The sequence below is a fragment of the Aptenodytes patagonicus genome, chromosome 14 (assembly GCF_965638725.1).
Source record: "Aptenodytes patagonicus chromosome 14, bAptPat1.pri.cur, whole genome shotgun sequence".
NCBI classification, from domain to species: Eukaryota; Metazoa; Chordata; class Aves; order Sphenisciformes; family Spheniscidae; genus Aptenodytes; species Aptenodytes patagonicus.
Window position 1 is genome coordinate 18,451,814 of NC_134962.1, and position 22,076 is coordinate 18,473,889.

The 22,076-nt window shown below is 52.8% G+C and overlaps 1 protein-coding gene and 1 long non-coding RNA gene across 6 annotated transcripts in view; both read right to left on the bottom strand.

Annotated features, from left to right (window-relative positions):
- The window catches only part of RALGAPB (Ral GTPase activating protein non-catalytic subunit beta), a 72,875-nt gene extending 68,948 nt beyond the window's left edge, over positions 1–3,927 (bottom strand). For 4 of the 5 annotated variants that reach the window (XM_076352499.1, XM_076352498.1, XM_076352497.1 and 1 more), the window contains exon 1: positions 2,624–2,732. The gene's annotated coding sequence lies outside the window, so the exon portion shown is untranslated. Of the gene's footprint in view, positions 1–2,623; positions 2,733–3,661 lie in introns of those variants that run through there. The other variant, XM_076352496.1, reaches the window with a different exon arrangement.
- A 10,013-nt stretch (positions 3,928–13,940) lies between these two features.
- LOC143167113 (uncharacterized) lies at positions 13,941–17,972 on the bottom strand. Its single transcript, XR_012996501.1, has 2 exons — positions 17,564–17,972; positions 13,941–16,641 (listed from the first exon to the last, which is right to left on the bottom strand). It is a non-coding gene; the product is annotated as an uncharacterized LOC143167113 (long non-coding RNA).
- Between the last annotated feature and the right edge of the window lie 4,104 nt (positions 17,973–22,076).

Consider the following 22,076-nt stretch of genomic DNA (forward strand, 5'->3'; position numbering starts at 1 on the left):
CTCCAAAAATAAAGATATTTAAGTTCTATTTCCAGTCCCCAAAGACTTAATATGAACAGCTGCAGCCAAAATATTTAAACTCCTGGATCAGTAAAGTTAGACAGTGAGAACTGCTCAACTAAGTAACAGACCCACATTCCACAATTACTTTGAAGGAATATGCAGGAGCTCAGAGCCTAAAGCAGAGGTGCACTTTTTGGAGTGTGTGCAGTGGAGAGGTCAGGGAACCAATATTGGCGTACAAAGCAGTTCCTCAGAAAGTGTGTGCCGAGTGAGGGGAGTGCTGGGGGCAAACATGAACATTTAACCCTTTGTGCTCAGCAGCTTCATACGTAAAATGAAATGTTTGCCTACAATGCAAAAGGATTTCAAGCAGAGACAAGCTGTCCCAAAAATGGATGCTTCTTGGGTTTTATCAGAATCAAAAAAGCAAAGCCTGAGCTGAAAATTCAGAAGCAATTGTTATTAATATAGTAGATGCAAAGACCATCAGCAGAGAGATGCCCAAGGAAGACTGAAGACCTAGTAGAGCCTAAACCAGAGAAGCATCAACATAAAGGGTGTACACCATAAAGTTCTGGGACATTAGATATATTTTATAAGTATTTCACAGTAAACAAGTAATCCCTCTCTCTAACACGACCCCTACTACATCAACAGTACTGACATCTGCTCTCTAGAGGCAACAATTACTGTCAGAAAGCCATCTTGCTACAACCCATGTTCCCTGGATCACGTACCAAAGAGGTTTATGAGCAATTTTTCAAGCCAGCTGAGGCCTATGACATCCTGAGCGTGGACAACTGCCATGTGCCCACTGCCCCTCTGCCCTCCAAGTTTCTGCTGGAGAGAGCGACTTAGACCTCGTGAAGACTAACTCAGCACCTCTCATACTAAGCCCACCAGGACTGAAGAAGCGCAGACCCCTCCAGGCAGCTCACCTTTGGAGCCCATCCAACAGGTAGGCTCTGCCCTAGGCACGCACCATGTGTAAAGGACAACAGGCAGAGCAGATAGCAGGCAAAAAATAAAAAAGGCAAGAGCCAAACAGAAAACCCACCTGAGAGAAACACTAGCAGAAAGTTGGTATTTTGCCAAGTCAGTATTTTGTTAAAGAATAAATGGAGATGCACGTCAGGATTACTATTAAATGAAAAAAAAAAAATCTAGATTCAAGGCAGGAAGAGATCAGGCACAGAAAAACCAGGAACTCATGTCATCCTTTCCCAGGCCATTCAGCCACAGTGCTACTGAGTAGAAGAGAAGAGAATCACAGCTCCCCTTGCCCAGAGAAGATGAATTTGTCTGATTTTATCACCTAACCATAGCAGAAGTTAATACATTAATCTGACACAGGAAAAGCTGGGTCTCAAATATAAGGTGCCGTTTAAGCCACAGGGCTTGGGTCTCACTCTCCCCAGCACTCCCTACTCACTGACTTCAGAGACCCCATTACCATTCTGGTTGCCAAGAGCACCACTGGACACCAACCTTCCCAAAGCAGGAAGCAGGGCACCTGCCATGCAGGAGAAAGCTGCCTAAAAATTGCATACTGTAAACATCTGAAGATTAACAGAGCCATAAGAAAGCAAAAACATCAGTCAATTTTCTATGTTTTGGCCATTACTCTGCTTTCAAGCTTCATTACTCAAACATCAGTACTGCTTTGCTTCTCACTATCATTCTCATCTTTAAAAGCAGGGCTGAGAAAATTATCTTCCAGGCAGGCCATCTGAGAATTTAAGGAGTTTTCACATCCCTCGCTTGTGCCAAAAACCACGTAATGAGCTCCACTGCAAAACAGTGCATTTCCCTGACCCAGACTGAGAATAATTTTTACTCAACGGGTTTTTTTACATTTGCACTTCTTCCTCAGTCCAGTTCCTCGTGCAACTCTAGAGACTGCACAACCAGGAAGGGATCTCCTGAAGCTGATGGTCCCCTTACCCCGGGGAGCAAGCCTTGCTGTGCTTTTGCTGCTGTTCACCGCTTTCCAAAGGAAATCTGATCTACTGCCCGCAGGCCCTGAAGATCAAATGAGACGAAAAATAAGCAAGGGCAAGCAGAATCGTGGCAAAGCCCAGGAGGCCTGCAGCCAGGAACACAAGGCACCGCCAGATTATTTGCAAGAAAGTCCGCATGGAAACAGCGACAAAAACTTTTCTCCCCCCACGACCGCGCTCCCGCTCGCGGGAGCCGGCACGCAGGGGGAGGGGAGCCCACCGACCGCGGGTGGCACCTCACGCTCGCTTCAGGGACCCGAAACGCGGCTCAAAACCGGTCCCCGGGGCCGGGCACAGGCCGAGAAGGACCCCAGGGCCGCGGGCCGGCGCGAGGAGGCCCCCCGAGGCCCGCTCCCGCCCGCCCTGCGGCGGCTCCGCGGCACCGGCCGGGCCCCCCGGCAGCTGCCCGAGGCGACCGCGGAAACCCCCGGGGGCAAGCGCGCCCCCCGCCCGCTCCGGCCCGGCCCCGCCGAGCCCGCAGGCCCGGCCCCGCGGCGAGCGGCGCAGAGGTCAGCGCGGCGGAGGCTCCCGGGCGGCGCCCCGCCGCCACAGGCCCCGCCGGCGGCAGGAGCGGGCCGGGCGCGGGCAGCGCCGCCGCGGGAGGGCCCGGGCCGCCTTACCTGCGCCGAAGGGCCCGGCGGGCATGTCGGGGCAGGGCCGGCCGCTCCGCCCTCAGGCCGCCGGCTCCATGGTGCCCGCGGCGGCCGAGGCGACACAGGGGAGACGCCGCTCCGCGCTGCCCCGCTCCGCTCGGCCCCGCTCCCCGCAGCCGCTTCCGGCAGCGCCACAAAGCGCACGGCGGGCGGCCGGGCCCCGCGGCGCCCTGCGCATGCGCGCGGCCGCGCTGCAGCATGGCTCCCCACCCAGCTACGCGGCCCCCCCCGCCGGCGGCGCCGAATAAGTCGCGAGGGAAGGCTGCGCGCGTGCGCGGGTCGGCCGCGCCCGCGCCCGTCGCCACCGCCCTGCTCTTCCTCTTAAAGGGGCCGCGCGCGCCTCGCCCGCCCCGGCCAGCCCCGCCCGCGGGCCGCAGCCCTCGGCGCCCCGGGCCGCCCCGCGGCTCCTCGCTGTCCCCAGCCCCGGGGAGGCCCTCGCCTCCCCCGACCCCTCTTCTCTGAGCGCTGCTCCCCCTGGGCTCAGGGCAGGGCCCCGTGAGGGCTCGCCGTGGCCCCACACAGGGCCCGGGGCGGCAGCCTCGGCGCAGCAGCAGGGCCCGGCCGCCCCCGGGGCGTTAGGAGCTGCCGCCTTCCCCCCGAGGTGGAGCCTGAGCCCCGACGGGCGGGGGGCCGAGAGCGGGCAGCCTGCCCCCCCCCCGCCATCCCGGCAGCCGGCACCTCCTCCGGCTGCCGCTGCTGAGGGCCCCGCGGAGGCCGAGGGGGTCTCTGCGCTGTGCGGGCGTCCCGGCTGGCCCTCGCCCTGTCCTCGGGCACCGCTGCAGGCTGACGCCCCGGCAGCGGCAGCCGCGGCCGGCCGTAGCTGGGGGAGGTAGCAACGAGCAGCACCGGCTCTGTCTGCCCTTCCTGCGGGCTGGGGGCCACGTCTCTCCCTCCCAGCTTGCGTTGTTCCCACCCTGCCCTCCTTTGCTGTCTCCCCTGTCCCTTGGTGTTGGCTGAAGTTCTCTGCAGGCTCTGAGCGTACCGAGCCACGGCGTTACGAGTTACCTGCGTTCAAACACAGCCGGCAGAAAAGGCAGCACGGGGCTCTGCGGGGAGCGGCGCCCGCGCCCCGCGCCAGGCATCGCTTCGCGTGAGATGGCAACCGAGACCACTGAGGGAGGGTGCGAGGGCGCAGGGTCCTGCAAGCCCCTGGCAATGGGCCGGAGGGCAGCGTGGCCGTTTTAGCGTCGCTCCCTGCAGCGGTTGGTGAGCGGCACCCTGCAGCTAGCTGCATATCCCCCGCGGGGGGCACGCTGCGTTCACCTCATCTGCAATATCCTCCGAGCTCTGCAAACCGCTTCGGCGGGCGCGTTGCCGGGGAGGTCGGCCCGGTCTCACGGATCCCTTACTGGCTGCTTCCAGGGCCCGGGTCTCCAGGCCCCTTCCGTAGCATTCACCTGCGCTGCTCCTTGTTCAGTGCAGCAGGAAAATGTCAGCCCAAACAAACAGCAGCCTGCAAAGAGATTTTTAACCCCTTCTATTGCCATCCATTGAAGGAACACCATGTATCACAGGGCAAACTGTACTCCTGTCCTGCAGCAAGACCTCCTCTCGTTCTACGCGCCCTGTGGACGGGAGGCTGCTGACAGCAAGGGGCGAGAGTTTTACAGCAAAGATTTGCTCAGTGCTTTTACTGTAAGTCTGTTCCGCCTGTTTGTTCTGCCCCCGAGGGGAGAGGGGGGCCCTTGCAGGACACAACCCGTCATAGTACCATGAATCTCTGGTGCCTAATAAAAAAAAGAAGTGCTCTGGAGAGGTGTTAGTGAGGCTGCTGGGGTGGTACGTGCAGCAAGGGCTGAGAAGGCTGGGTGGAAAGGGAGTTCGGTGCACAAGCAGAGGCTCAGAGAGCCAACAACCACACGTGCAGAGACACGATGCAATTAAAACCGTGCAGAGCTGGCTCACGGATCCCCCATTACCCAAACCACAGTCCGCTTGCTGAGCCCATCTTCCTCTCAGCCCCTTGCCTGCTATATCAGAGGTGCAAACACTCCTCCCAGTCTCCTACATTAAGCTTGACAGCGGCAGAGGAAGGGAACTCCGAGTTTATCTGCAGCAGCCCGTGGCGAGCCGCCTTTCTGCTCTTTTCCTTTGCGCTCACTACATGTGGTTTTCAAAACCACTGAGAATGGCCTCAGGGCTGCCTGCTGCTGCCAGTGCGCTGCCTCCCCAGCTCAGTGCAGTTTGCCCTGCTTGGATTCTTGGTGTCTTATCACAGGGTTCATGCACTTTACTATTGTCGTTACGTGTATTTATGTATAAGATCGCTGTCTCTTCCTTCCCTGTCCACGCAGGGTTCCCTCTCCAAAGCCAAGCCACAGCAGGACTGCTCCTGGAGCACGCTGGAGGATCCCCATCCCTGGTGCCCACATTGATCCTGACGGGAGACTGCTGGGCGTCAAGGGGCCTGTGACCCACACAAGCGCTGACCCGAGGGGCGCAGGCCTGGCCGGGCTGTGCGTGCAGCAGGGGGAGCTCGGTCTTCAGGCCTGCGCCAGGCTGCACGTACCCTCTGGCCGCAGGATGGGCTTCACCAGCTGATTGCAGCGGAGAAACCTGTAGGCAGCTCCCACTCGGCACCTGGCGATGACGCCACCGTCCTGTCCTTGTCTTTATCTTGAAGTGAAGCAGCGTGTTTTCATTAAACAGCCTTTTGCTCAACTGCAGAAATGATGAATGGTGGCATTTACTTCGAGGAAAACCCTATAAAAACCCTGAAGACCACAATGCCGGTGAACCTCTCCCCTGTGCCGTGCCCTGGCTGGAGGTCCATGCAGTGCTGCACGAGTTGGGGTTCCCAGCATCTGAAGGGACGTCAGACTATTTTTTTTTTCTTTCTCCTGTTATCTCCAGGTCTTTTAATTTAAAGGTATTTTAATCAATACCTTACAGAGTCTGAGTGCCTTTCTTGCTGGGATCCCTAACGAGCAGCAGCCCTTGTGCTTTATATTCGGTGTTGGTGGCAGGATCCTGGCCAGGAGTGCCTTTCTGGAAAAAGGGCAGTGGGGAAAAGAGTGCTGGTGTGCTCGGCTGGCCCCATGCGCAGCCGTGGGCGGCCATCACACGGTTTTTGGCCTGGCTGATCCCCCCGGGGAACTGGGAGAAGGAGTTATCCGTGTGTCCTACCCCTACTGAAATATTCCCTTGTCTCCAAAAAGAAGGGGCAGGGAAAGGAAAGGCTCAGCCGGAGTTGTGTTGTGTGCGGTGGTTACGGGCGTGCTTGCAGCAGACATGGGAGTGTTTCCATCTCGCGCGAAGGCAAGCGCAGGCACAGCGATGCAGGGGGGCCCCGTGGCAGCGGGCGGTGGGGCTGGGGGGGCGCATGGAGCCCCCCGTGAGCAGAGCTGCTGAGGCCTGAGCCACTCACACGGGAGTGAGCGGTGGGATGAGTGCCTCTGGGACTTGGGTGCTGAGGAGTGGGCAGAGGGCTTGGAGGATGAGTACAGCAGCAGCATCGCTGCCCAGCCATCAGTGATTAACGAAGCAAAGGGGTCCCCAGGGGCAGCCCAGCACACCCCTGTTTTCAGACAAACAGAGTTGCAAAATTTGGCAGACACCGGGAGAAAGGCTGGCACCGTGGCTGCTGCGCGCCTGGGACCTCGGGGCAGGCAGTGTCCATTCAAACCCTCAACGCTTAACACGCTTGGGAGCCACCTCGCCAAACCTGCCGCTTGTCCGGCGGCTGCGGGGACACTGTCCCTCGCCCTGGGATCGGGGCGACAAAGTAGTGCTTTGGAAAAATATAGGTGAGGCTTGCCAGGACGTAGAGGAACTTGCCGCACGGCAAGGCAGATATCCCCACGGCTTGGTAAGCCCCCTCGGGGAACCTTTCCCCCTTGGCATTAGCGGCTGCCCCTTTTGCACTGCTAGCCCCCGCGCTGGGGAATGCGGTGGGGGACGTTCTTTTATTGCTGCGGCAGCGTGGCGGCTGCCCGGCTGAGGGGAAGGGAAGGAGCCATAGGGCATTACAGGTGCAAAAGCAGCCGAGGATGGTGACTCAGGAGCAGACATTCCTGGCATTAGTGCAGGCAGGGAGGCACAGGCAGCAGGTGGATGGCAAGCCAATGCCTTACCTGTGGGGCTTGTATAAACAAGCAAAGGGGAAGGGGCAAAGGAGGGGTGCTGGGGCACGGGTCCTGCCTCCTCTGGCTGGTGTGTGTGCGTGTCCCCCTCCCTACTGAAAGCAAGAACAGGGGATGGGCAGCCCCGGGGCTGGGGGCCATCACCCCTCTGCTCTGCCTGTAACCCCCGGGGCTGGCAGAATGAGCGCTGGGTTTGTACCTTATAGATGCCGGGGCCGAGGTAACCCTAATTCCCAGAAATCCATGTTGTTACCCCAAGAATCAACCGATGAATATTAACACCCTGGGGAGCCAGGGGAGGGGGGGAAACCATCTCAAGAAGCTTTTCTAACCTTTGCAACTAGAAAACTACCATTTACTGCTCAAGTGTGGATTATCAGATTCCTGAATATATCGCAGATGATGATTTCTTAGTAGCACAGATTTTCCGTACCGCTGGGGGAAGGCGTCCCTTTGGGATCTGATCAGTCTGGGCCTGGGCACTCGTAGCACGAAGGTTCACCTCCCGCAAAGCCTGTAGCCTCGGAGCAGCACACTCAACTCCCATAGCCCCGTCTGGATCCTGGTGTGGGACCGTCGGCCAGCGGGTGTGAGCACCAGCTGGGACTGCAGCTGCTCTGGTAGTGTCACCCTGCCGGGGCCAGCACCTGGCTTGGTGCTGCTGAAGGGTGACCTCCTTCAGCATCCCTGGTCAGTCACAGGCTGAGGTGGGATGATCTGGGAAGGGGAGAAAATAGAAGGAAAGAGAGAAGACTCATGGGTTGAGATGAAGACAGTTTAATAGATGAAGCAAAAGCCGCGTGCACAAGCAAAGCAAAGAAGGGATTTTTTCACTACTTCCCATCAGCCAGTGGACATCCAGCCGCCTCCTGGAAAGCAGGAACCACCATGTGTAACGAGTCCTTGGGAAGATGAATGCCATAACCACGCATGTCCCCTTGTACCCTGATGGTATTAGGGTACGCTCTGCATCTGTGTCCCCCACAGCCCTGTACTCCATTCCCCTGGTTTTGGCTGGGGTAGAGTTAATTTCCTTCCTGGTAGCTGGTACAGAGCTGTGTTTTGGATTTAGGATGAGAATAATGTTGATAACACACCGATGTTTTAGTTGCTGCTAAGTAGTGCTTACACTAGTCAGGGACTTTTCAGCGAGAAGCTGGGAGGGGGCACAGCCAGGACAGCTGACCCAAACTGGCCAAAGGGATATTCCATACCATGTGATGTCATGCTCAGTACATAAACTGGGGAAAGCTGGCCGGGGGGGGCCGCTGCTCGGGGACTGGCTGGGCATCGGTCGGTGGGTGGTGAGCAATTGCACTGTGCATCACTTGCTTTGTGTATTCTTCTTATTATTATTCCTATTAGTAGTAGTCGTAGTATTTTATTTCAATTATTGAACTGTTTTTATCTCAACCCACAAGTTTTCTCACTTTTACTCTTCCGATTCTCTCCCCCATCCCACCAGGGTGGGGGGAGTGAGTGAGCGGCTGTGTGGGGCTCAGTTGCCAGCTGGGATTAAACCACGACATCCATGGATCTGATGTGCTGGGTCATTGAATCCACACAGTGCAGTAAATCCGGTCGTCCCTTTTACCCGCCCAGCCAGAGTCAGGGACCCTCTACTCCTGGTCGGCGTATTCACTGTTGGACTCCTGTGGTTTCAGACCAGAAGTCCCTTCACCAAGACCTGGAGGAGAGGTGGTCTCAGCCCTTCTTCTGCATCCATAACAATGATGTCATCGATGTACTGCAGATGTTCAGGGGCAGCAACGTGTTCCAGTGCAGTCTGGATCAGTCCATGACAAATGGTAGGACTGTGCTTCCACCCCTGGGGCAGTCGATTCCAGGAGTATCGGACGCCCCTCCAAGTGAAAGCAAACTGTGGCCTGCACTCTGCTGCCACAGGGACTGAGAAAAACACATTGGCAATATCAGTTGCAGCATAATACTCAGCTGCCTTGGACTCCAGTTCATACTGGAGCTCTAGCACACCTGGTATGGTAACACTCGGTGGTGGCATGACTTCATTCAGGTCACAATAGTCCACTGCCAGCCTCCACCCTCCACCAGACTTTCACACTGGCCATATGGAACTACTAAAGGGTCAGCGAATCTTGCTGATCGCTCCTTGGCTCTCCAGTTGATGAATCAGCTCAAGGATGGGAACCAGGGAGTCTCAGTTAGTGAGGTATTGCCGCCAGTCCACCATCATGGTAGCAATCAACACCTGCTGTTCTTCAGCCTGCAGCAACCACACAACAGAGGCATCCTCCAAGAGGCCAGGCAAGGCGGACAGCTGTTTAATCTTCTCTGTATCCATGGCAGCTACACCAAAGGCCCACCAGTACCCTTTTGGGTCCTTGAAGTACCCTCCCCTGAGGTAGTTTATGCCAAGGATACATGGGGCCTCCAGGCCAGTCACCATAGAATCACAGAATCATAGAATGGTTTGGGTTGGAAGGGACCTTAAAGATCATCTAGATCCAACGCCCCTGCCATGGGCAAGGACACCTTCCACTAGACCAGGTTGCTCAAACCCCGTCCAACCTGGCCTTGAACACTACCAGGGATGCGGCATCCACAACTTCTCTGGGCAACCTGTTCCAGTGCCTCACCACCCTCACGGTAAAGAATGTCTTCCTAGATCTAAATCTGCCCTCTTTCAGTTTAAAGCCATTACCCATTGTCCTATCATAGAATCATAGAATCAGGGAATCATTAAGGTTGGAAAAGACCTCTAAGATCATCGAGTCCAACCATCGACCCAACACCACCATGCCCATTAAACCATGTCCCTAAGTGCCGCACCTACTCGTCTTTTAAATACCTCCAGGGATGGGGACTCCACCACTTCCCCAGGCAGCCTGTTCCAATGTTTAACCACTCTCTCAGTAAAGAAATTTTTCCTCACGTCCAATCTAAACCTCCCCTGCCGCAACTTGAGGCCATTTCCTCTCGTCCTATCGCTAATTACTTGGGAGAAGAGACCGACACCCACCTCGTTACAACCTCCTTTCAGGTAGTTGTAGAGCGCGATGAGGTCTCCCCTCAGCCTCCTTTTCTGCAGGCTAAACAGTCCCAGTTCCCTCAGCCGCTCCTCATCAGACTTGTTCTCCAGACCCCTCACCAGCCTCGTTGCCCTTCTCTGGACACGCTCCAGCACCTCAACGTCCTTCTTGTAGTGAGGGGCCCAAAACTGAACACAGTATTTGAGGTGCGGCCTCACCAGGGCCGAGTACAGGGGCACGATCGCTTCCCTACTCCTGCTGGCCACACTATTTCTGATACAGGCCAGGATGCCATTGGCCTTCTTGGCCGCCCGGGCACACTGCCGGCTCATGTTCAGCCGGCTGTTGACCAGCACCCCCAGGTCCTTTTCCGACAGGCAGCTTTCCAGCCACTCTTCCCCAAGCCTGTAGCGCTGCATGGGGTTGTTGTGGCCGAAGTGCAGGACCCGGCACTTGGCCTTGTTGAACCTCATACACTTGGCCTCGGCCCATCAGTCCAGCCTGCCCAGGTCCCTCTGCAGAGCCTTCCTACCCTCGAGCAGATCAAGGCTCCCGCCCAACTTGGTGTCGTCTGCAAACTTACTGAAGGTGCACTTGATCCCCTCATCCAGATCATCATCACTACATGCCCTTGTAAAAAGTCCCTCTCCAGCTTTCTTGTAGGCCCCATTCAGGTACTGGAAGGCTGCTGTAAGGTCTCTCTGGAGCGTTCTCTTCTCCAGGCTGAACAACCCCAACTCTCTCAGCCTGTCTTCACAGGAGAGGTGCTCCAGCCCTCTGATCATCTTTGTGGCCCTCCTCTGGACTCGATCCAACAGGTCCATGTCCTTCTTGTGTTGAGGGCTTCAGAGCTGAACGCAGTACTCCAGGTGGGGTCTCACAAGAGCAGAGTAGAGGGGGAGAATCACCTCCCTCGACCCGCTGGTCACGCTGCTTTTGATGCAGCCCAGGATATGGCTGGATTTCTGGGCTGCAAGCACACATTGCTGGGTCGTGTTGAGCTTCTCATCAACCAACACCCCCAAGTCCTTATCCTCGGGGCTGTTCTCAATCCATTCTCTGCCCAGCCTGTATTTGTGCTTGGGATTGCCCTGACCCATGTGCAGGACCTTGCACTTGGCCTTGTTGAACTTCATGAGGTTTGCACGGGCCCACCCCTCAAGCCTGTCAAGGTCCCCCTGGATGGCATCCCTTCCCTCCAGCGTGTTGACCGCACCACTCAGCTTGGTGTCATTGCCAAACTTGCTGAGGGTGCACTCGATCCCACTGTCCATGTCACCAACAAAGAAGTTAAACAGCGTCGGCCCCAATACCAACCCCTGAGGAGCGCCACTTGTCACCAGTCTCCATTTGGACATTGAGCCGTTGACCACAACTCTTTGAGTGCAACCATCCAGCCAATTCCTTATCCACTGAGTGGTCCATCCATCAAATCCATGCCTCTCCAATTTAGAGACAAGGATGTCGTGTGGGACAGTGTCAAACGCTTTGCACAAGTCCAGGTAGATGACGTCAGTTGCTCTTCCCTTATCCACCAACGCTGTAACTCCATCGTAGAAGGCCATCAAACCTATCACCATAGTTTGCCTTTGCCACTTGTCCCCTGTTAAGTTCACTTCAGCTGCCAATACAGACAACTGTTGGGCTCCCCCCCCTCATTTCCTTGAGCTTTTATTGCTGAGCATGACATCACATGGTATGGAATATCCCTTTGGTCAGTTTGGGTCAGCTGTCCTGGCTGTGTCCTCTCCCAACTGCCTGCCCATCCCCAGTCTCCTGGCCCTTGGTGGGGAAAACCCATCCCTGGAGAAATTGTGGCAGATAGGCCAGGAGCAACATACTTCATCTTGGAAGAACAAGCAGACGCCCCTCACCATGTCCCTCAACGTATGCGGTATGTAAAATAATTTCTTTGTTTTATCTCATGCAGAACCGCTGTGTGGAGCCTCACCCAGGTTTCACAGGTGGCTTTTGCTTGCTGTATGCTATCAGCAAATGCGAAGTGCTGAATGCCCCTGCCCTCCGGCCACGCCGAAGCTCCTCCTCGGCTGCTGGACCACAGAGGACTGCTTGGTGGAGTTTGCACCATCACCGAGTTGTGGGGCATGCAACTGGGAGCAGAGTTCGATGGCTCGCAAGGGTGCAGGGCAATAATCTCAGGCTGCACCAAGTGGGAAAGGGGGTAATCGGTGATTGGATTGTGCATAAAAAAACCCCTTTGATGTAGGATGATAATCAAGCACGAGTGTATATTAGGCACAGCTGAACTTCTGTAATGATAGCTCTAAATTTCTTTTGTGTGGACCACACATTTTATAACACAGCCACCAGGTACACTGGAATCTAGTCCGTGTTAACTCTTTCCCTTCCCAGGTGAAGGCAAAAATATACTGAGATCCCAGATGCACCGGAATACGATGAAAGCTGCACACAAATCGACTGCTGTAAAACACTTTGCATTAGGCGGCATCATGGTTATAATTGTTGAAGGATCAGGAACTACCAGGTGCAGTACAGTTACCCATTTATTCATTGCTCCTAAGTCTTGGACAAATCTATGAACTGGTTTTCCATCCCTGGAAAAAAACTAGTTTAGGTTTTTTTAACTGGCAAGATAGGATTATTACAGGAATACTCACAAGGAATTAAAATCCCTTTCTGCAGAAAATCTTCAATTATTGGTCTTATACCTTCCCTTGCTTCCTGAGATAATGGGAATTGTTTTAAGGAGGGAGGTTTGCCTCCCTTCACTTCTATCTATCTGTACTGGATTAGCTGACTTTAAGAACCCTACAACCGCAGAACTTCGGGTCCATCTTCTCCTTAGGGCACCCTGCTCATGTCCCTTCTCACAATTGTTATCTGGCAGTCTAGGCTCAGCGGTTAACCCTTCCATCACATGTACCTCAACAGCTTTATAAGATAAGGTCACAATTATCACCATCTGGGATGGTTGACTTTGTGTTGTTCCTATAGACCACACTGGTTTTTGTAGTACACCTCCAGTTCATGAGTGTCACGTTAATGTTAGTGTGAGAGCAGTGGGTAATTGTGCATATCACACTTGACCCAGCGTATGTCATGCGGTCCTTACGTGGGGCCCCTAACATGGGCCCTCCGTGGACTGAAAATGGGTGGTTTCCTTAACGGCACTCTGTGGTCCACAAGAAATTTAGAAGATAACATACAGTCATTGATAGAAACTGAACAGCAATGTGATGTTGTAGAACAGCCACGTTCTGTTGTTGATGTAGATGTCTGCATCGTGATGGTGTGGAAGTACAAGTGTTACATCAGAATCAACGCCTCATCCACGCCACAAGGCAAGCAGCTGGTGCTGCTGCTGCCCGATGGTGGGACACCTTTTGTGGGTTTAGCTCCAGCGCCATTGCTGTTGTACACCTGTTCTCACACCCAACAATTTTTTCACTTCTTGCTACTCCTGTATTGCTAATTGTAGTAATGACTGTGTATATAAGGATCTTTCTAGTAGCCAAAAAGCTTACTGATGTAAACTGCAAATTACAGTATCCTTAGGAAAGGTCAGCCAAATGTGGATCAAGGGGTGGAGTGTAGTGGTCCTAACTGGAAGACCATTGTACATTGAGGAGTCAGTGATCCACGTAACGGCTGACCTGGGTAGGAGCAGACCTGCGCCAGGCTGCACGTACCCTCTGGCCGCAGGATGGGCTTCACCAGCTGATTGCAGCGGAGGAGCCTGTAGGCAGCTCCCACTCGGCACCTGGCGATGATGCCACCGTCCTGTCCTTGTCTTTATCTTGAAGTGAAGCAGCGTGTTTTCATTAAACAGCCTTTTGCTCAACTGCAGAAATGATGGAGTTGTTTACTTCAGGGAAAACCCTATAAGATCCCAAAGATCACAATGGCAGGGGCATAAGGCTGTCTCTGCTATCCTGTTTTTCCTTCTCGTGTTCCCTCCAGTAAAGGGTATTTTAATTGATTCCTCACAGAGCCGGAACACCTTTCTTCCGGGGGCTGTACCGAGCACCTGCACCGGAGCAGCGAGCACAAGCCCAGGGCGGGTGGTAGAGGACAACAGCCATGCAGGCTACAGGGCGGCGGGCTCCATCGTGGCAGTTACATGACCTGCTATATATAGAGATATTTATATATACAAACCTATCTCTACATATGTAAAGCTGTACAAATATATATAAATATATTACACAGATACAGATGCACTTATATATTTTTATTTACAGAACATAAATTTAGGTAAAAGTGTATGCGTGAAAAGATTGTTTAATAAGAGGTGAACTTAATAATTAAAGTTTAAATGCAAACAGAAAGAAAATGAAACAAGAAGAAAAGGCAAGCTCAGGGACCGTGGTTTGCAGGTCTGCTGGGCAGTCCTGACCCCGTGGGGTGCAAACAACCCGCACACGGCCGGGGCTCGGGGCCAGGCCTGGGGGCTGACCGAGAGGTGCCCACCCAACCCAGCCATGCAAAGGAAAGACCAAGCCTGTGTCTGGCCAGGAGGCTCCCACGCATGGCTCCAAGCCAGCTGGGTGACCAGCCGCTGTTAATGGGGCAGCCTTTGGTGTCTGTGCTGCGCAAAACACAGGCACGCTACCCACAGAAATGGAAAGCCAGAACTAAACGCCAAATTCCCAGGAGCATGTGTGTGGGGACAATAACCCCAAAGGGATTCCGGGAAAAGACCACATGTGCTGGGAGAAAAGAGGGCTGGGCCAGGGGATTAGAAACAGAAAACTGGGGTCGGTGTCAGGAGGGGGTTCCCTTTGCCCACAGCTGTCAGTTGATCTTAAAACCACTTGTAATCACCCTTTTGCGGCACCAGCTCGTGCTAGCTGTGTTTTCTTATCCTTTGGCCAATGAGGATTTTATGGTGTGCTTTCAAAACACAAGCCTGGCTGACCAGGCAGAAGACAGCAGCACTCAGCAAACAATCTTCATCCACGTATGGAACCACAGCTCTCAAAGAAAGGACAACGTCAGAGAAAGGCAACTGGCATTCAAAGAACAAAAAGAAAAGGCTTGTTTTAAATTTAAGGCCTTTTTGCATGCTAGAGAATGCCATCCGTCCACTAATTGGGCTATTAACTCTGGTCTACTAGTTACAATCTCCGAGAAGCCCTGTTGTGGTTTCCATTGCATGCAGCAGTAACTGGGACGAGATATTACTTAAACTCAACTGAGAATGGGGAAGTAAAAATGCAGTTTTCAACTCTTTCTCTGAAAAGCTCCTTTCCAAATTCATGGCTCATTTTCAAATCTCATCTGAGGCGGTTTGGTCTGGAGTCACTGCTTTCTCCCCATCCAGTGACTCGGTACTGAGAGCTGCAGGCAGGGAGGCATCGCCCCTTGCACCCCATCTCAGCCCCCTCGTGCTTCTCCTCAGCAGCACAGCTGGGGCACCCCCGGGTGCTACCACCCATCGCCCCTGCGAAGCAGGCGGTGAGCGCAGCTGCCAGGGAGCGGCAGCCCAGCCAGGAAGAGGGGACGGGGCTCAGCCCTGGCCTCGCCGCTCCTCAGCCGGGCGCTCTGCTCTGTCTCCTGGGATCCAGATGGACCCCTGCCCTCACTTGTTGGGGACCTCCAGCCTCTCTGCTTCGTGAGTGAAGCACTTTCCCCTATATAAAATCATCATGATTCATCACTATTTTACCATATTTTTTCCATATTTCTATCAATTACACTCTTTGGTATAGCTTCCGCACATTTGCCTGGTAGAGACACTGAACTCAATGGTCTGTAGTTCCCCAAATCCCTTTTAAAAAGTGGAATTGCATTTGCCATGTCCTGTTCCTCTCATATCAAGGGTGTTTCTTTTTATGGTTACATAAGCAGGTAGATGACTAATTTCTTGTTTAGTCTACAACACAGGAGTGAGTATGATCTAGTGCTAGCAATTTCTTCTTATGAGCAATTTGTCTTAAGATTTCCTCTGCTTACTTCAGTTTGAAACAGATTTTCTGGCTGACTCATTCCCCATGAAGAAAAATCTCAGCCAGGGAATAGCCTGAAGCTGTTCTGTAGTAAACAGCAATGCAAAGGCTTCAGCTGGCTTCTTGAAAACCTTTCAGCTTTTCTCTCGGCATGAACCTCCGTGCATTTGGATAGTGAACAGACAGAGATGGGGGTCATCTTGACCTTGGGTCTCACGGAGAAGTTTATCATCACACCTGTGTCCAGCTGCTCCTCCCAGGGTCTGCCTCTCCCCGTGCCCACTCCTGGCACCCGGCTGGGCAGAAATCCCCGGAGCATCATCCCACCCTGCATGCCCAGAAAGCAGCTGCTGCCCACAACTGTTTGCTTCAGTCAGCTCCGACCCCTGTGAGGAACAGGATTGCTTCTGCCCAGCTTGATTAGACACTAGATTTGTCACGCAGGTGTCCTGTAGACAAGCAAGTGCTGTGCTGTGACTGAGCAGCACACTGATGTCTGGGCTTCAGGAGCTCAAATATAAGCTAGAGCTCTGTTTTATAAGCATTTCATCAGCTCCTTATTACACTGCACCATGCATTTTCTTATAGGCTGTCTTCTATCATTCATGTTTTAATTCGCTAATTATTTTACACACGTTGAGCGTATTTCCAGTCCAAAGCTCCAGCCCAAACTACTCAGTCTCCAGGACCATGCATTCAGTTAATTCTATATCCATATTACATTGGTTCACTATATATCATATATATAATGTATCTAAGTAATATATCATTAATATATATCATATAACATACCTGTAATCATAACCATTCATTTATGGACATATACATATATATGCATAGCTTTAATCTGGATATTTTGGCTACTTCCTCAGCTGCTCTTCTGCATCGAGACAATACCCCAGGTGTCTTGTGAAGATTTTCTTCCATCCTTTATTGTAACCTTAGTGGTGTTGTCCCACTTAGAGCTTTTTCAGGAAAAAAAAAAAGCAAATGCTGTCCAGCAGTTACATTCTTGCATTTCCCACTACTTCCATCGCACACCTCTAACACATAGCTACACTTTCAGGCACGCTTAGCGTTCATTGCTTTAGTTTCCATTCATACTCACTAGGAAGTGAACACAGAGAAAGTGAATACTAAACAAGTAAACATTTACTGAAGAAAAGGCATGGCTTTATAAAAGAAAAAGGAATTTGATGCTGTCTATTTTCTAGGCTGGAAGATATGGAGCCACCCCTACTCGCACACAAAGAGCCAGCGCTCCCAGCTGCTGTGCCCAGCACAGGGCACAGCTTGCGCAGAAACAGGGGTTTGTGCTCAAGATGAGCAGAAGGGTCTTTCACGTTCAGCGGAGCTGCTGAGCAGGTATATGGTCCTTACACTCCTGGTCTGTGCCCCTCAACCATAAACCATCTAGCCTACACGAGGCAGCTTTCTGCCTTGAGAAAACAGAGCAGCCAACCTCAGTGCTGCCCTTTTTTGCACAGTAATCGGCACCGCCCCGCTTACACTTCTCAGTGAACGGTCAACACAGTGGATGTGCAGCGATGATGTGGAAAGAGTTTTTCAACACGCCAATGAAATAAGAAGAGTGCTCCTTCCAACTCTTCCACACTTTCATGAAAGCCCCAGAAAGACCCAAGCGAATCATTGGCTTCGATACAAAGAAACGAGGTTTGTGCAGAGCAACCCTGCCCTCAGAGCCTGGCCTTAGAGCACTCTGTCTCACAGGGAAGGAGCAGCCTTTTCCAGGAGTTCTTTGAGCAGCCAGCTTCAGTCAAGGGCTCCTTTTGATGCCGGCACACCATGCAGTGAGCTTACCAGACTCGAGCAGTCCACTGCTTTGGAAACACGTGCCCTTACATCAGGTCCTCTTGCACAACTTACCTGACGGGCTTGCCATTCTCCATGTATCTCTGGCCTCAAAGTGTAGCACCCTTCTTCATTTCCCATCCATGACTGAAGATGAGCAATCGTGACTTCCGTAGCCTGGGAAGATGCTTGAGAAGTGCAGCCGGCAGGAGAGCCCCATCCCGGTGAGGCAGAGCTGCGGGCTGTTCCTGCAGGAGAGCAGGCTCCAGCTGCTGCTGCTGGGACAGCTCTGCCCTCTGGATCCAGACATCTTCACTCTCTGCATAAAACTGGAAAGGCATGGGAAATCACACTGGCCCAGTAGATTTGAATGAACCCAGTGAGGCATGTGTGTGGCATAGCCATGTTTGCACCCCTGTTCCCCTGACTACTCTAGCAGAAGACAGAGGTGCCTGCTAAGGGTCAGCCCCAGGCTCTTCACAGCCTGTTACCTGATCCCCGCTGTCCCTTCCTGGTGTTTGGGGAAAACAAGCCATCCATCATCCAGGACAGCCCTCAACCATTCAAATGAGCCTCCTGTGGGAAAAATAATGGAACAGGCTCCCTTTACCTTGCACTGCAGTTGCATGCTTCTTTCCGTGCTGTCACAAAAGCTATCAGCGGGAGAAACGTTAGATTTTGAACTACTTGCAGAACCAGACCACTCACAGCAGCCTTCTAGCTCAATTAGATGCTCTGATGGGGAGTTGGTTTTGTCAAAACTGGTATCTCTGGCAGACACCCTCTCCTTGGAGAGAGCTGAATGCAAATGTGCAGAGAAGATGCTCTAACATCTCTGACTGTAACAAAAAACAACAGTATTTGGGAAAAATCTGACTTGGTTTAGGCAGAAGAGAGGTTGACAGAGACAGACTGAATCCTAGCTGTTATTTTCCAAATACAACATTCCTCTGAATGCAAACACTCCAAGCATTTAGCTGCACCGTGTGCACATTGCACAAGTGATGGATGAGCGTTAAGTTGGCTTAAGACAGTATTATCACTCTGTAGTGAACAATTCATTTTTCTACAAAGCTTGAAAATTAATTAATTTAATTAAAATACAACATCATTTCAAGACTGTCTTCATATTTTGAACTACAGACCTGGATGGGTAGAGTAGTTGCTTCATTGCTACTGATCTCCTAGATCTACTCGCGTAAGCTGTAGATTTTGGCAAGAAAGAACATTCAGCCAAAGCTTTGTGAAGGATTCAGGCTGACATGAGAAAGTTTGCAGTTATACCCTGCTTGTTCAGAAATAAACAACTGCCCATGTTCTCCTGGTGTGAAGTCAGCTGGCCCATCCAGGGCTCATTTGAGAGCTGCCTTAGCAGCCCCATCCCCCTTGGTGCCTTAGCCCAGAGCCACACTGTGCCAGGGCACCCGTGCTGACATGCAACTGAATGACTGCAAAAGCGTCGAGGAACCCCAACCCTGACTGACTTACAGCCAGAGAGCCCTCTGCTTCCCAGCCCTCACTTATGCCCACAACATGGTTATTACTACATTGGATCACCAACACAACAGCATATGGTTCTGTAAGTCATTTCCAGCAGGAGTTCTTTTTATCAGTGTTTTCTGTGAGGAAAAATAGGAAGTTACACTCTCTTCTCTGAGGATTGCAGAAAAAAAGACACGGGTCAGCCAAAAACACATGGGGAGGAGATGGTGTTAGCCTAGTTAGGGCAAACGCTGCTGCCTTTTGCAGGGTCCTGGACTGCTATGCTGCAGCACATGCACAGATGAAATAATCCATGTTGACAAGAGCAAGCACAGCATGGGGACCAGCCACACCAGAGAGCCTAAAAACACCTTCCTGGGCTAGAGGACTATTGCAATGATTGTACAGTCTTGTGGCAGGAAATTCCCCTTTTTCCACCTTTGTTCAACAGCCAATCTCGTTTACATACACCTAAAAATTTAAGCAGTGGTACTGACTGTTTCTGCATACAGTGCCTGCACAGGTCCACACTTACCCCTCTTCCTTCCCCTCTTGTTCTTGGTAGCCCAGGCAAGCACAAAGGCATCGTGACAAGCTGGAGTTATGCTTGGGCCTGCGCAAGAAGAGGCAGACAGCACTAGGCATGTTACTCTTTAAATGCTTTTATATGAAAAAGTGTCTATATGAAACAAAAGTAAAAAAGAAAAAAAATAAAATTGCTGAATTAAGGTAAGGTTGGTAGGCTATAACATAAATTGAAGAGATCTGTCCAAGAGGCAAGCTACTTAACAGCCGAGGTCCAGCCAGAAGCCAAGGTGAGAGACACAGCTGGAGCCAGGCACCCCCACACCACAGCTCAGGCAGGGAGAGAGGGCCCAGGGCTGAGCTGGAACGGGGCTCCTGGGCCCATGGGCAGGGCTGGGGGGGTCCCAGGTGAGGCTTGTCAGGGCCACTCAGGCCTCTCTTGGTGCACTCGGGTCCATCACAGGACCATCTTAGCCAACATGTTTAGGGGCTGGCTGGTGCCCAGTGATCGCTTACTGCACACTTCTCACATCTTAAGAGGCATCTGAAAGAAAATCACTGTCCTCATAGGCGAGGTACAGCGGGTACAGCTGGTACTGTCTACCTGAAGTGCTCCAAGACTTGTTAGAGGGCACCTGGGCTCCCCAGGAGGGAGGTGCAAGAGGGGAATCTGCCAATTCTGAGCGTGAGGAGCAGGGAGTAGATATCAGACCCATGCACACCACATTGGGTAATCCCATACATGGATTTTTGGGAGGTACTGTCAGGGCCCTCAGGGCGCTAATAGGCCTTAATGGCCCTGACCAGCCTCACCTGGGGCTTTGACCCACACACATCCTACCCATGGGCCCCGGAGTCCCATTTAAGCTCAGACCTGGGCCTTTAGTCCCTGCCTGAGCTATTTTATAAGAGAATTATTCTCTAGCTTTGTTTTAGCTATGCCCTGGCCTAAACTGATCCTGACCCACAGACTAACTTTCCAGCTTGGTCTTCTACCTGCCTCATCTCCATAGACTTGCCCAGCAATCGCTGGGCTGCATCTGATCCTGGTTATCCTCACCAGACCTGACCCCAACCCGCAGATTGACTTGGACCTGCCTTATCACCGTGAACTTGCCTGATGATGTGGACTCTCGACTGAACCTGGCTACCATCTTTAAGTCTGCTCTGCTCAGCGTGCTTGGATATGATGGGATGGTGCTCTGGCTGGTGAGGCCCCTGCCCTGGCCAGCTCCCCTATCCCTCAGGGAGCAGCCAGCCCTCACTGTTCCCTGGTAGGTACACACTCAGCTTGGATCCTAGTTTCTTTTTGGCAGTTCCTTAAAAGAAGGGGAAGGTGTCTGGGTTGAACTAGGAAACTTGTGGGAGAGATTGGTCACCACAGCCTCCTGAATTTCAGTATGTAGCCCTGGCAAAGCAAGGCAATGGTGCACTGTAAATGAATGGGTGTGTTGGGAGGGTTGTACCAATCCCGGCTGGCAAAATGGAGCATTGCTTGCCTCCAGACTTGAGTGTGTAACGCTGCCTAACTCTGCGGTGCTGAACTGAATCTGACTCTCAGGAAGCAGGCTTGACTTTGCCCTCCATACTGTGACCTACAATGAAGTGGATCACCCAGATCTGCAGGGTGGTTTCCAAAGACCTGAGATGCAGGCAAGAACTGAGTTCACTCCAGCACCAGGAGCCTGAGAGACAACCAATGTATTCCCCCTTGCTACCAACACCTGGGAAGCATCGTGTGGCTAACGAGGCCAAAGAGCTGGACTTGTCTGCCTGCTTACAGGGGTGTTATTTACCTAACATGCCTCCCTATGTGTTCCCTGTATTGCCCTCACCGGGTCTCAGTGGTGGGAGGCCAGACTGCAGCTACCTGCAGCTGCATGAGTGGAGGTGTCCCCAGTAAGGCAGCTGCTTCTGGTATCACCTCAAAGGGGGGGACTGCTGGCAAATGAGAAGGCCCTGGCCTGATGTTAAGCTAGCTGGACAGGGTGGGAGAAACTACTGTCAAATTGCTAGAGATAACAGGTAAGTGGGAAAGGGTGATAAAGTAGCAGCTAATGCTGAGGGAGGTGGCAGGACTTCACAGGTGGTTCAGGGGAGTGGTGTGAGGAAGGGCTGAGGCTCAGAGACAAGGGGAGGGGAGCACCGGGCACTCAGCGATGCTGCGTAGGGCTGGGACGACCCCAGTGGCAGTATGCTCCAGTGCTCTTCTTTCTTCTACTGGGAACGCTCGGGAATGGTTTACCTACATACTGTCTCAGCTCTCTGCCTCCCCTCCTCCATTGCTATTCAGTAACAGCCTTTAATTATTTAAGAATGGGGTTAGAAGCAGTACATAGGACCACTGGGTGGCACCAGAAACCAGAATATGGATTAAGTTTGGGCAATAGCTTGTTTTTAGATGTTTGGGGCTGGGCCCTACCAAGGGTAAGGTGAGAGGCACTGGGGATGCCACACTATCCTGGGAACCAAGTATTTCAACTTCCAGACACTCCTGAAGAGGGGGGGAAAAAGGCAGCAAGAGGTAGAGGATAGCACACGCGCTCCTTAGGGGCGCAGTGGGAAATGCCAGGTGTTGCAC